This window comes from Cupressus sempervirens, chromosome 4, assembly GCF_028749045.1.
Source record: "Cupressus sempervirens isolate cs-2001-9-10 chromosome 4, ASM2874904v1, whole genome shotgun sequence".
Classification (NCBI taxonomy): domain Eukaryota; kingdom Viridiplantae; phylum Streptophyta; class Pinopsida; order Cupressales; family Cupressaceae; genus Cupressus; species Cupressus sempervirens.
In genome coordinates, this window is record NC_143121.1 from 797,239,028 (window position 1) to 797,251,639 (window position 12,612).

The following is a 12,612-nucleotide window of genomic DNA, read 5'->3' on the forward strand; positions in this document are numbered from 1 at the left end:
CTCCAAGAGCCTTTCGTTGACCACTCAAAGTCCAAAATCAAACTCTATATGCCTAAGTTATGCCATACTCTATGCTCAAAATAACCATCATCTGACTTTTGGGCTCTTAAACCTAACAAAATTTCAAAATCATAGAACCAAACCTATATCAAGTTGTAGTGCTCTAAATTATCTTTCCAACGCCTATAAGAAGTCTAAAATTTGATAGCCTAACATAAAGTTATGGTCATTTTACTAAGACAATCTTTTTACCATTTTCACTGCAATTTTTGATTTTTTTTTGTGACAAAAATTCTAACACGATTAAATTTTGATGGCCATCATGGGCTAAAACTAAAAAACTCTTTCATTTCCTTTGAACATGGCCAAACTAGGGTATATTATTTATCAAAATTTATTGAAACATCATCCCAGATCCAATGGTGAGGTCTATTTTTACTCAGGAGGTCATTTCTACAAGCTACCCCCTAATACCCTCATTCAAATGAAACATCCAAAAAACTCTTTTGTCAAACAATTTCACATGCCCAAAATCTACCAACATCCCTCTTAACAGCAAACCCAAAACCCTTAGATCAACAATAAACAACTTATATATCTTGCCCTTTCTTATTTTCTCTCATGCATTCCCATCGATTCAATCTTGGGTGACAATAATAAAATCATAGCTCTGATACCACTTGTAAGGAAACTTCCAAAAAAGAATATAGTTGTTTCCACATAATCCATAATAGATCTGAAATATTATGCAACTAAAATCCACATGCAAGAGAATAGACAACATACCCACAAAAATTGTGACACAAGATATACCTTGGGAAACCCTCATTAACCTAGCCTCCAAAAGCATCCATCACCATGTATTATTCAGCAAAAATACCATTGCAATATAGCCTTGGAAGCCTTCAAAGTCATAGCCACCACCGAGCAATCCATGTGAACAAACATGAATCCACACATCGCATGCCATGCTTCCAACTTTCACAAATCCTCCCTTGGCTAACCTGTCAAGCCTTGTCCCACTCAACTCTTTCCTTTTTTTCCTTTTTTCTTCTCTCACTCTCACACAACAACAACTACCCTCATGGCTGCTTATATAGTAGCAAGTCCTACAAAACCACCAAGTGGTATTACATAAACCATATGGTAAAATGATGTGCTACCTAACCCATTGATCCCACATTTAATATTGAAAATTTAATTTCTTTTCCCTAATATTAAATAATTACATGAAATATTATCACAATATTACAATAAAACTCATCAACTTAATCCCATGAAAATCTTTACATGTTGCATGCCCATCTAGATGCAACATTACATAATAAAATAAAATAATAAAATATAACAATATTTTGCAATGTGTACCACAACCATTATCTCAACAATGCAAATGCTTTGCAACAACCTCTTAAAAACTTAAATAAACTTTTCAAGTTGGCTTGATATTCATTTTTCCTAAAACTTTGATCCATTCCTAACTTTTATGTAAACTTTGCATTGCTCAATCTATACTATTTATGATGCTCGACCTTTGTTAAACTTCTGGTGCTTGACATATATTGTGCTCGAAACATACTATATCAATTGTTACTCACATACTTGGACTTTACTTGGTCGCTAATGGGCTTGGTACATATAGAAAATTACTCTATGGCCATATTTACTCAACTTCTATAGAACTTTCTCAGAACATACTATGTTATGTATATGACTTAGCCTATGTAGATTAGCTCGATCATAGTGATGACTGTCTGACTCTACCTTGTAAATGACTAAGTGGTTGACACTAATAGACAACAATGATTAGAGATACAAACAATTAATGTTATATTATACTTCACCTACAATAGTTATATCTCCTAAGTAAAATGTTCAATATATAATCAGTTAATTAATGAAAATAACTTACTTCAAATCTCGCATGGATAACTAAAAAATTACTTTTGTTACTCTCGATTTTTAGGTCTTCAAGTACCATTAGTGTCTCATAAGTTCTTCATTGATGGAAGTAGATAGAAGCTCTATTGAATTAAGAACCACTTTTTTGTCACTTAACTAAGATAACTCACCATGCTATTTGGAGTTAACTTACCACCTCTTGGAAATGTGTCATCTTGGCTCACTCTTCAAGAGATCTATGTGTTTCTATAATATTGTTTATATCATTAGCTTAACCTAGTCAACTTTTCCTATAAGAATAGAATAACATTTTCCATAGCTAGCTTATAAGAATTAAGTACTAGGTTCATTTTAACTACCAAAAAATATTACATGGTATGAGGATGATGTTGTATCAAGATTAATACCCGTTTAAAAATATTTTGAGAGTTCTAGGGTCAAGGAAATTTTGTGCGAGGTTAATTTTTAGTAAATGATAAGATTCTTTTTAACCTAACCATTATGTTTGAAAGGTTTAGAACATTGGTGTAAATAATAAATTTATAAAACTAATTATCTTAAAAACTTCCTTGAGATAATCATACTCACATTGCTTCACTTAGGGAATTTCAACCTTTTATCTCACTGCATGTAGCTAAGGTGTATGTACTCACTTTGTGATACACCTAGTGCATACAAATTATCCACTTCCTTACACACTTGTCAAGTATCCTCACAAGTGTCCCAATTTTAAAGGGATAGTCATTGTTCCTTATCTTATCACTCATCTAAGTTGACTATATATGAAAGGTTCCTTATGTACATTAGTTAAATTCTCATTATAAACAATAAAGATTGACCATCATTAAGATTTTTCTTTTTGTGATGATTTGGTTTTACTTGTAGAATGTCATTGTGCATTCTTATTTTGGGAAAATTCAATTGTTAGGCTTTCATTTCAACCTACTTTAGATATTTTCAAGTCAATAAAATATTTTTTTGGTGTCTATTATGTGTTCTTTATTGCAATTCTCATACATTTTAAAGTAATTTGAAAAATTTTCATGCATTTTGTTATGTCCCAAAGGGCCCCAAAACCCTAGAATGATTGTCCATTTGCTTAAATACAAACACTTTTTCTAAAGACACTAGTCAATCATCCCCTTCATGTAGCTCAAGGAATTTATTATGTATAAGGTTATTTTTAGAGTGAATGAGGTATATTACCTAACTTCAAGGTTCAATTCAAACTAATATAGTTTAGTTTACTTAGAACATGTGTTGTAATACTTACCTTTTTATGTCAAGTGATAATCCATTTTTTCACCTTGTATATGGGTAAAATATTAAATATGAGTCAAAATTTTGAACAAAAAAGTAGTTTCCAACAAAAGAGTTTCACCCTAAAGAGTTTCAAGTTAAACTATATTGCTTAAAATAATAGGGTATATATGTGGCACACACATTTTTTTAGTGAAACCATTTTGACCAAAACCATAAAATATTTCTTCCCTATTAAAAATGTGAACCATATGAATTATAGGTAAGGTTCATACGTGTAACTATTTTTTTTTTCAAATTGTTTTATGACCCTATTCAATAATATTTTTTGTGGTTGCCTATGTGATAGTGTAATTCATTGTATAACTTAAAAAAAAAAACTTAAAAGTTCAAATCTAAATTTCCCCAACTAGGTGTCTTTTATGAAAATCTAAGATAGTCTTTGAAGAGCTTGAATTCTAAAATTTATTAAATACATACATACATTAATACATAGATATATACATACATAAATGCATACATACATATATGTATGTACATACACACACATATATATACATAGATATATTTACATCACACACACACATACATATATACCATTGTCGAGGTGTTTGCTTGAAGCCATATAATTGTTTCTTCAATCTACACACTAAATTATCCTTACCTATGACCTCAAATCCCTGTGGTTGTTTTATATATATTTTCTCTTCCAAATCACAATGGAGAAAATCTATTTTAACATCAAGTTATTCCAAATGTAATTCTTCAATATCCACAATACTTAAAATAATACGAATAGAAGCCATTTTTAACAGCTAGAGAAAAGATCTTATCAAAATCAATGCTCCTTTTTTATGCAAATCCTTTTAAAACTAACCCTACTTTAAATTTTTTCTTGCTTTCATCCTCCACTTTTAGCCTATAAACCTATTTATTTTCTAGAGCCCTTTAACCCACATGAAATTTTTGTAATACCCATGTTTGATTTGTCAACAATGAGTCCATTTCTTCTCTCATTACAGACTCCTACTAAATCTTTGTATCCACCTGGGAAGCTTCAACATATCCTTTTGGTTAACAAGCATCTATTACTAAAAGATTATAAAGAAAGAGAGAATATTTTAGGAGGTATACTTAGCCTTGTTGACCATTAACATTCACTAAAGTTTGTGGGTTTTTTTTTTTTGGTTTTGTTGTGGAGCATGAGGGACCACACGAACATCATCTTTTAGAGTATCATCTAGCATTAAATAACCACTTTCCTACTTCTCATGTTGGTTTAATAAATATTTGTACAATACTTTGTCATTGAATAAGACATCCTTTCTTCTTACAATTTTATGATTTTCAAAATCCCAAAGTCTATATGTGAATTCATCAAATTCCATATCCCAAAAAAAAGAGATTTCTTTTTCTTAGGTTCTATCTTGGTCCTATTTTTAGAATCTACATGTGTAAAAGCTTCACATCCAAAGGTTCTAAGAAAAAGACAACTCAAGTTATTTCCTGTCCATGCTTCCTTTGAAATACCACAACCCTAAGGAATAGATGGACCTCTATCAATTATATAAACAACAATGTTTAAATCCTCTACCCACATGTTTAAGGGTGTCTCATCATGTAACCACATACTCCTTACACACTCTATTTTTATCACATTCATGCATTCAACCACATCATTTTCTTGTGGAGTCCTTCGAACAAAAGTTCACCTAAAAATACCATTAGTGGAATAATAATCTTCAATTTTTTTTTTTTCTGCAGTACTCACAACCATTATCATATTTGATACATTTTAACTTTTTACTAGTCTCATTTCTAACCAATATTTTCCATTTTAAAAAGTTTTAAATGCATCAGATTTTTGTCTAAGGAAATAAATCTATACTTTTCTAGTTGCATCATTAATGAATGTAACATAATGTAGAGTGCCACCAAGGGAAGATATCTGAGTTGATCCACATACATTTGTATGCACAAGCTTTAAGCTTTCATTCTTCTTTTCCTTCCCAATCTTTAGAAAACTATTTCTCTTTTTCTTTCCATACATACAAATTTCATATAATCCATATTGACACATTTTAGACCAATTATAAAATTTCTTTGAATGAAGTAATTTCATACCTTTTCCACTCATGTGCCCAACTCTATTGTGCCATAGTGTTATTTCATAATATACAATAGCTATTTGATGTTCTTACCACTCAACTGCAACAACTATTCTTGAACACTGATATTTCTCTGTAATAATTAAGGTAGAAGGAACAATATCAAGGTGTCTACTTCACACCTTTTTCTACTACTGAGGAAAATTTTGAGACTTTCCAAGTTTTATCACTAAAAGTATCAGTGCAACCTTTGTAACCCAGTTGCCTTTCTGAGATTAAATTCCTATTCAACCTTGGAACATACCTTACCTCTTATAGTATCCAATGACTCCTATTCTTAAACTTAATCTTAATTCTTCCCTTTTCAACAATTTGACAGGGTTCATCTTCTCCCAAATAGATTATCGCAAAATCCCCTTGAACATAATCATAAAAACTTCTATGGGGTGTAGCATGAAACCAAGCCCCTGAATGTAAAACCCATGAATCATTTGCAATTTCTAGGGAAATGAGTAAAACATCCTCTTCAAAGATTTATTACTTACCATATTTTCCTTCTTATTTCCTTCTTCTTTATCCCCTTCATTTTTATTTCAAGACCGATAATCTTTCTTCTTATGTTTCTCTTGATCTTGATTTCTCACAATTTTCATAATTACTTCCTCTCAGTCATTTTGCCCCTAGTTTGTGCATTCAAAACACTACATGATGTAGACCCACCTAATCTTTTTTTGTGAATTCCTCACACAAAATAACACCAATAACATCATGAAATATTATGGTATTTGAACTAGAATAGAGTTACTAACAATCACTACCAAGCCATTCCAACTTTTAGGCAAAGAGCATGAGATTAAGAGAGCCCTAATTTTTTTTAATCAAAATTGAAATTTATAGAAGATTATTGACTGGTAACTATATTGAACTCATTTAAATGATCAACAATAAAACCACCCTTAACCATCTTCATATTAAAATAAACACTTCATGAGAAATATCTTATTCAAAGCAGAAGGCTTTTCATACAAACTTGCTAGGGTTTTCATCAACTCTTTTGTTGTTTTCACTTTTATAATATTAAATGCCACTGATTGTGCTAGACATAAATGAATACTTCCAAGTGCATTTCTATCCAAAATTTCCTAATCCTCATCAGAGACATTTTGATCTTTCCTGGACTTTTCTCCCAATGACCTCCATAAATCCTTCTGATAAAGGTAGTCTCCATTTGCATTTTTTATAACTAAAATTTCTTCACATTAAACTTCTCAACTTCTAACTTACCCTTGTTTACCATTACTCCCACTCAACCATAAGAACTTCCTATAGAGGATAACCTATACAACTTGGTTTTGATACCACTTGTTAGGGATTATTTAGATAGAAAATAATAGTTACATGCAGATATAATTAATTAAATAAAAATAAAGAACACATATATGAAATAGAAAATGCAAAGATTTAATGGGGTTCGTCCAATCTCGGGCTACATCCACCAAATAGAGAGTTCAATATTATTACCCAACATCTTCAACTTGTTACAATATTTAATCTCCCTTACAACTCAATATTACTACAAAAATCTATATATTCACTTTAGAAAACCCTAACCTTAATCCAATATTACATGACTTATGCTAGCTTAACAAGTTAACCCTAAATATACTTGATGAGTCAACCTTGAAAACTAGTTGATGAGTCAACTCAAAAAATCTTGACAAGTTAATTAATTATTTTTTGGGCGATGCCATAAAACCCACGACTTATGAAAGGGGACAATACTTTCCTAATTATTTACCAAAAATCACCATCTCCCTCTCTCCCCCCCTCTCTCTCTCTCTCTCTCTCCATATTTGAGGGAGATATATCTATGTTTTATATGGGCATCTAACATGATCTCATTATTGGGCTACATTTCTATTTCTCACCAAGTTATAATTAAGAGTGGTGGATGGTGTTATAATATCTCAAATATCATATGTATGGTATGGTTAAAAAAGGGTCAAATCATAATGAAATCCTTTGCCATATCTTATGGAATGCATTTTTAAGGTTATCCATCATATATATTTATGAAATAGTCTCTATTTTCTTGAATTAATAGTCAAAGAACGACCTATTTAGTTTTGATAACTGATTTATAAAACTTTTATATAGTTAGAAACTATTATTAGTTTAGATCTTAGGGACTTTGACCACCATAAGTCTTAGTGTGATACTTTCCTGAACAATATTGTTCACTATAAAATGATTGACTACACAATGTAAGTATTATGTGGAACTTATTAAGTCTTCAACCATGAAGTGTGATAATCACTAGAATATAACATTTGGGACCACCCACTGTAATGGGGAAGTAAGTGGATATAAGAGGATATTTCCCTTAAGAAAAATCCTTCATGGTTGATGATTATCCATAATGAAATTTACTTGTAAGGTTTGAGAATTTAGTTGAGATGCCAATTATTTTCTTCTTCCTAGAGAAAATAAAATCTTGGGTTGCACCAAATGTGAGTTAAATCTTGTTTTAGATATGGTGGAAACTCTAGGGATGATAAGGTTTTGAAATGATTTAGATAAATATGTTGGGTGATAATATAAAACTCAAAGATTATCATATGGAGAGTTCACTAAGACTTGGTTAGTTATAGAATATAAATATCCTACCAAGTGTGTGTAAAACTATTAGTTGAACAAAATATTTGTCTAAGATAAACACACCATGCATAAACACTAAAAGAGCTATGGATGTGGGCCAAGACCTACAAATGACGTTATGACATTTAAAGACAACATCCTTTTATATTACAATTGGTCTTTTTAATTCATTCTATAATAACCAATAGAAGTAATAATAAAATATATATTATAATAATTAATTGGCTAAATAAAGTGTTAGAATTAACAATATTACAAGTGTACAAAGGGCCTCAGTTTTAGGACATCGAGGTGTGGTAGGGTGGGGTGGGGGTGTTGTATACTATACATATAGACTTGAAATTCTAGTTATGAAACATTGATATTTTATGTCCAATAGAAAGAAAAAAAAATGTTAGTTATGAAATGGCGTTTCAGTATGACATACCAAATTGAAATACTTTAACATAGAAAAATTATAACACAAATAGAACTCTTGAAGTTCAAAGCTTAGAGGATGTAGAAGTTGGAAACTTTGTGAGAGTTCCATGATTTTCATTTGAAAGATTTTAATTTCTTTTCAATTTAAAGGAATAGTCTTTAGTAATGACTCTTGAAACCATTACTTAGTATTGTTTAAATATGTGGTTTCCAAACTTTTTTCAGGATCTTTTGGGTTAACTGTGATTGACTCATTAAAAAAAAAAAGAATTTATGTTTACTTTCTTATTTTGTTGGTGAATGAAAACTTGAATGCAGTTATCATGTTGAAGCTCCATATGTTTGACCTGTGAATCAAATGTTGTGAATTCTTTTCATGTGAAAAGATATTAGTAGATAAATGATTTAAATTTGTTCTTGTTCTTTTCTATGAGACGTGGAAAATTCATTTGTAAATGGATCCCTTTTAGATTAATTTAATATTATGTAATATTTAGATATTAAGTCTTTCTCTTTGAGTGCATCAAATACCTTAAAACCTTGTAGGTTAAAAGCTTATCTTATATCTTTTAGGTTAAAAGAAATCCCCACAGTTATTCTCCTTTGAATTAATCATAAGAAGGTAGATGCGACCATTTAAAATAAGGAAAGAACTAATTATTAAATGTTATTGTTTGATTAGTTTAGTTGTGGTTACATTTATCATCTTGTTCGGGTGTTAGAAGATAGAGTTATGTGATAAATATGTAAACCAACAAAATGTAAACATGTATCTCTGACTACTTATGATGTATTAAATAACTATCTAAAGATGTTTGATCTCATTATTTTATCATGTGACTATATATTATCAGATTACAATATTTAAATGAGTTTGTTCATATCATAAAATTGTTCATAGTTTCATGGTGGCCTAAATTTATTAGTTATCTATATTATGTCTTACTACAAGCAATATCATGAAACTGAAGATGACCTTTCTATTTGACTAATGTTTAGAATTCATGTTCCCATTTATTGTAATGTATATTTAATGAGTTAATGTTATATGAAAATGTAATTATAATGTTAGTTGTATTCTATGCTTCAAAAAATATATTTTGATACTTTTCTAGTTAATCAATTTGTCCTCTTGGATCCCTTGATGCAGTGTTGCACAAAAAATGTTGTGTTGTATGGGGGCTTTCCTAATTCAAACCCCAGGTAGGAATCAAAATTCCACTACAACAATGGTGATTAGGAAGACAATTATCCCTTAGTAGGTATAGGATGAAAATATTAAGGTTATATTGAATTGACAAATGATACCCTTCATATGATCTTCTTTTCTTGAAGCTTCATGAAATGTTGATGTTTCTTGATAATGCATGCCTCCTCTCATGGAGGAAATCCATCAACTTGATCATGTATGCTAGCATAAATTCTTTACTTCAAATCTCTCCTTCCCTACCTTAAAGACATAAAATTTCTTTTCTCAAGTGTAACTTACTTGATAAGAATTAAATTAGGAGAGATGCTCAAATAAGGGGGGGAATCTATAATTATATACCCAACAATCTAAAATGTTGATTGCAAAAGACAAATCCAGTTAAAATATAGAACCCTTTAAGCATATGAGTATCAATTTCTTTCTCAAAAAATTTATGCCCACTAGTAGTTCAAATTTGGGCCTAGAATGGTTGTAGTACTATGGTGCCTAACAACATAGGCTTGATATTTTGGGTCTAAAATTGGGTCAATTTTCTTCTAAATTTGGCCATGGAATGAGCACAACCAATCCTGTATAAGAGGCATGAGGGAAAACCACCAAAGTGAGGTCACAATGAGGGTCAAATTGTATCAGGAAGCAATTTACAATACTATACTAATATTTACTAAATGTATTTCTCATGTCTATTGATTGAATCCCTCCTTTCAAATCTAGGGGAAACTATGGAGAACTTGATTTTTCTCTTTGATGAAATTTCTTTAACTACTAACCTCATAATCTTCTTCATATCCTATACTATTTAATTACACATGTTTTTGATTTTGATTTCTATAATTTTACCCAATATTTATTATCAAACATTAATATTTCTCAATATTGAGAAATTAACATGTATAATTTCTAGATTTGTAATCTTATTTTTTCTTCATGCCTTAATTCTTTCATGGAGTATTACAGTTGTAACTACACACCAAGAATATCTTCCTAATGAAAGAAACACTATCAAACAAAAGTGAATCTTTATTAACATTCAATATCATCCACTCATTTCAATATGAGATGCTACGCGTGTATGCACACAAACACACACACACGCGCACACACACACACACATGCACACACACACACACACAGATATATATATATATATATATATATATATATATATATATATATATATCGCGCTTGCACACACACACACACACACACACACACACACACACACACACACACACACACACACACACACACACACACACACACACACACACACACATTCTTTTGGGAGATATATCTAAGTTTTATATGAGCATCTAACATGATCTCATTTTGGGCCCCATTTCTATTTTTCTCCAAGTTATACTTAAGATAGGTCAATGGTGTTACAATGTCTCATATGGGTGAGAAGGTTAAAATCCTAATTAAATCCTTTTCCATATCTTATGGAATGTATTGCTGAGGTTATCCATCATCAATGTTAATGCAACAGTCTCCATTTTCTTTGAATTACTAGTCAAAGCATGACCTATCTAGTTCTAATAATTGATTAATAAATATTTTATGTATTTAGAAACTATTATTAGTTGAGAGCTTAGAGACTTTTATCCCCACAACTAGAAGTCTTAGTGTGATACTTTCCATAAAAATGTTGTGCACTATAAAATGATTGAATATGTAATGTAAGTATTATGTGAAACTTATAAGTCTTCAACCATGAAGTGTGATAATCAATGCAATATAACATTTTGAATCACACACTATATGGGGAAGTAAGGGGTTATAAAGGGATCTTTGGTATTCCATTAAAAAAATCCTTCGTGGTTGTTGATTACCCATAAGGCAATTTGCTTGTAAGGTTTGAGAATTTAGGTGAGATACCAATAGTTTTCTTCTTCCTAGAGAAAATAAAAGGGGTTATACCAAATGTGGGTTGGCTCTTGTTGTAGATTTTCTAGAAGCTCTAGGGATGATAACACTACAACATTTGGGGTCAAATGCGACAACAATTTGTGATGGCAGTGTAATTTGTGGTCATTTTCATGTTTTTTTTTGCAATTATCCTTGACGTCATCACAATACTGACATTGAATTGTATTGCGATGCCCTTGTCAACATTAAAAAAAAAAACAAAACAACAATCATTTTTCATTTATTTTTATTTTGGAGAGAGTTGCATGCGAAAGAGGTGGAGAGCTATGAACATTATCGTGGTGCCCTTGTGATCGGTGCATTTGATTGTTGTGCCCTTGCTTTTCAATTTCATTATCATGTCATGCCCTTTCTTTGTGATTTAATTGTCATGCCGTGCCCTTGTGATCTATGTGCCCTAGCTCTATGATTTTCTTCAAGGGAGAGAAGGGGTACATATGTAAAAAAAATTTCTTTTCCTTCTAAACATGTATGTTTTTATATTTCCTTCTAAACATGTATCTCTATATATATGTGAACAAAGAGATATTTTTCAAGGTGCTTATTACATATATGATCTAGCTACATACATATTCCATAATCCAAAAAAAAAAAATTAAACTCACTCAACCTGTGCTAAGTGACTTACCTCACAATCCTACACAAAAATAATGCAAACCACAAAAAAAGGGGCCGAGTTTGCAAGAAATTTTACAAAAACATATCATAGCAGATATTTTTAGAAAGAAACAAGCCACAACTAGTTAAATGGGTCAAGTTGTTGATTAGCTGGGTTGATATATACGTATATTTAACTGGGTTATGACATTTGCAAGGGAATGAGCCTCATGATTATGCATATGTGTTTTGTGCATTTCTTTCCTGTGATATATATCTACATTTCATTGTTATGCCCTTGCTCTGCAATTTGGTTTCCATGCCCTTGTGATCTCTATGTTTCATTGTCATGCCCATGCTTTGTGATTTTGTTTCTATGTCATTCACTTGCTCTGTAATTTCATTGCCATGTTGTGCCCTTTTTCTACGATTTTGTTTCCATGCCCTAGCTTTGTGATTTTCTTCAAGGGTATGTAAATGTTGGTTTATTTTCCTTTTAAAAAAGTATTTTTTTTATATCTCCTTTTG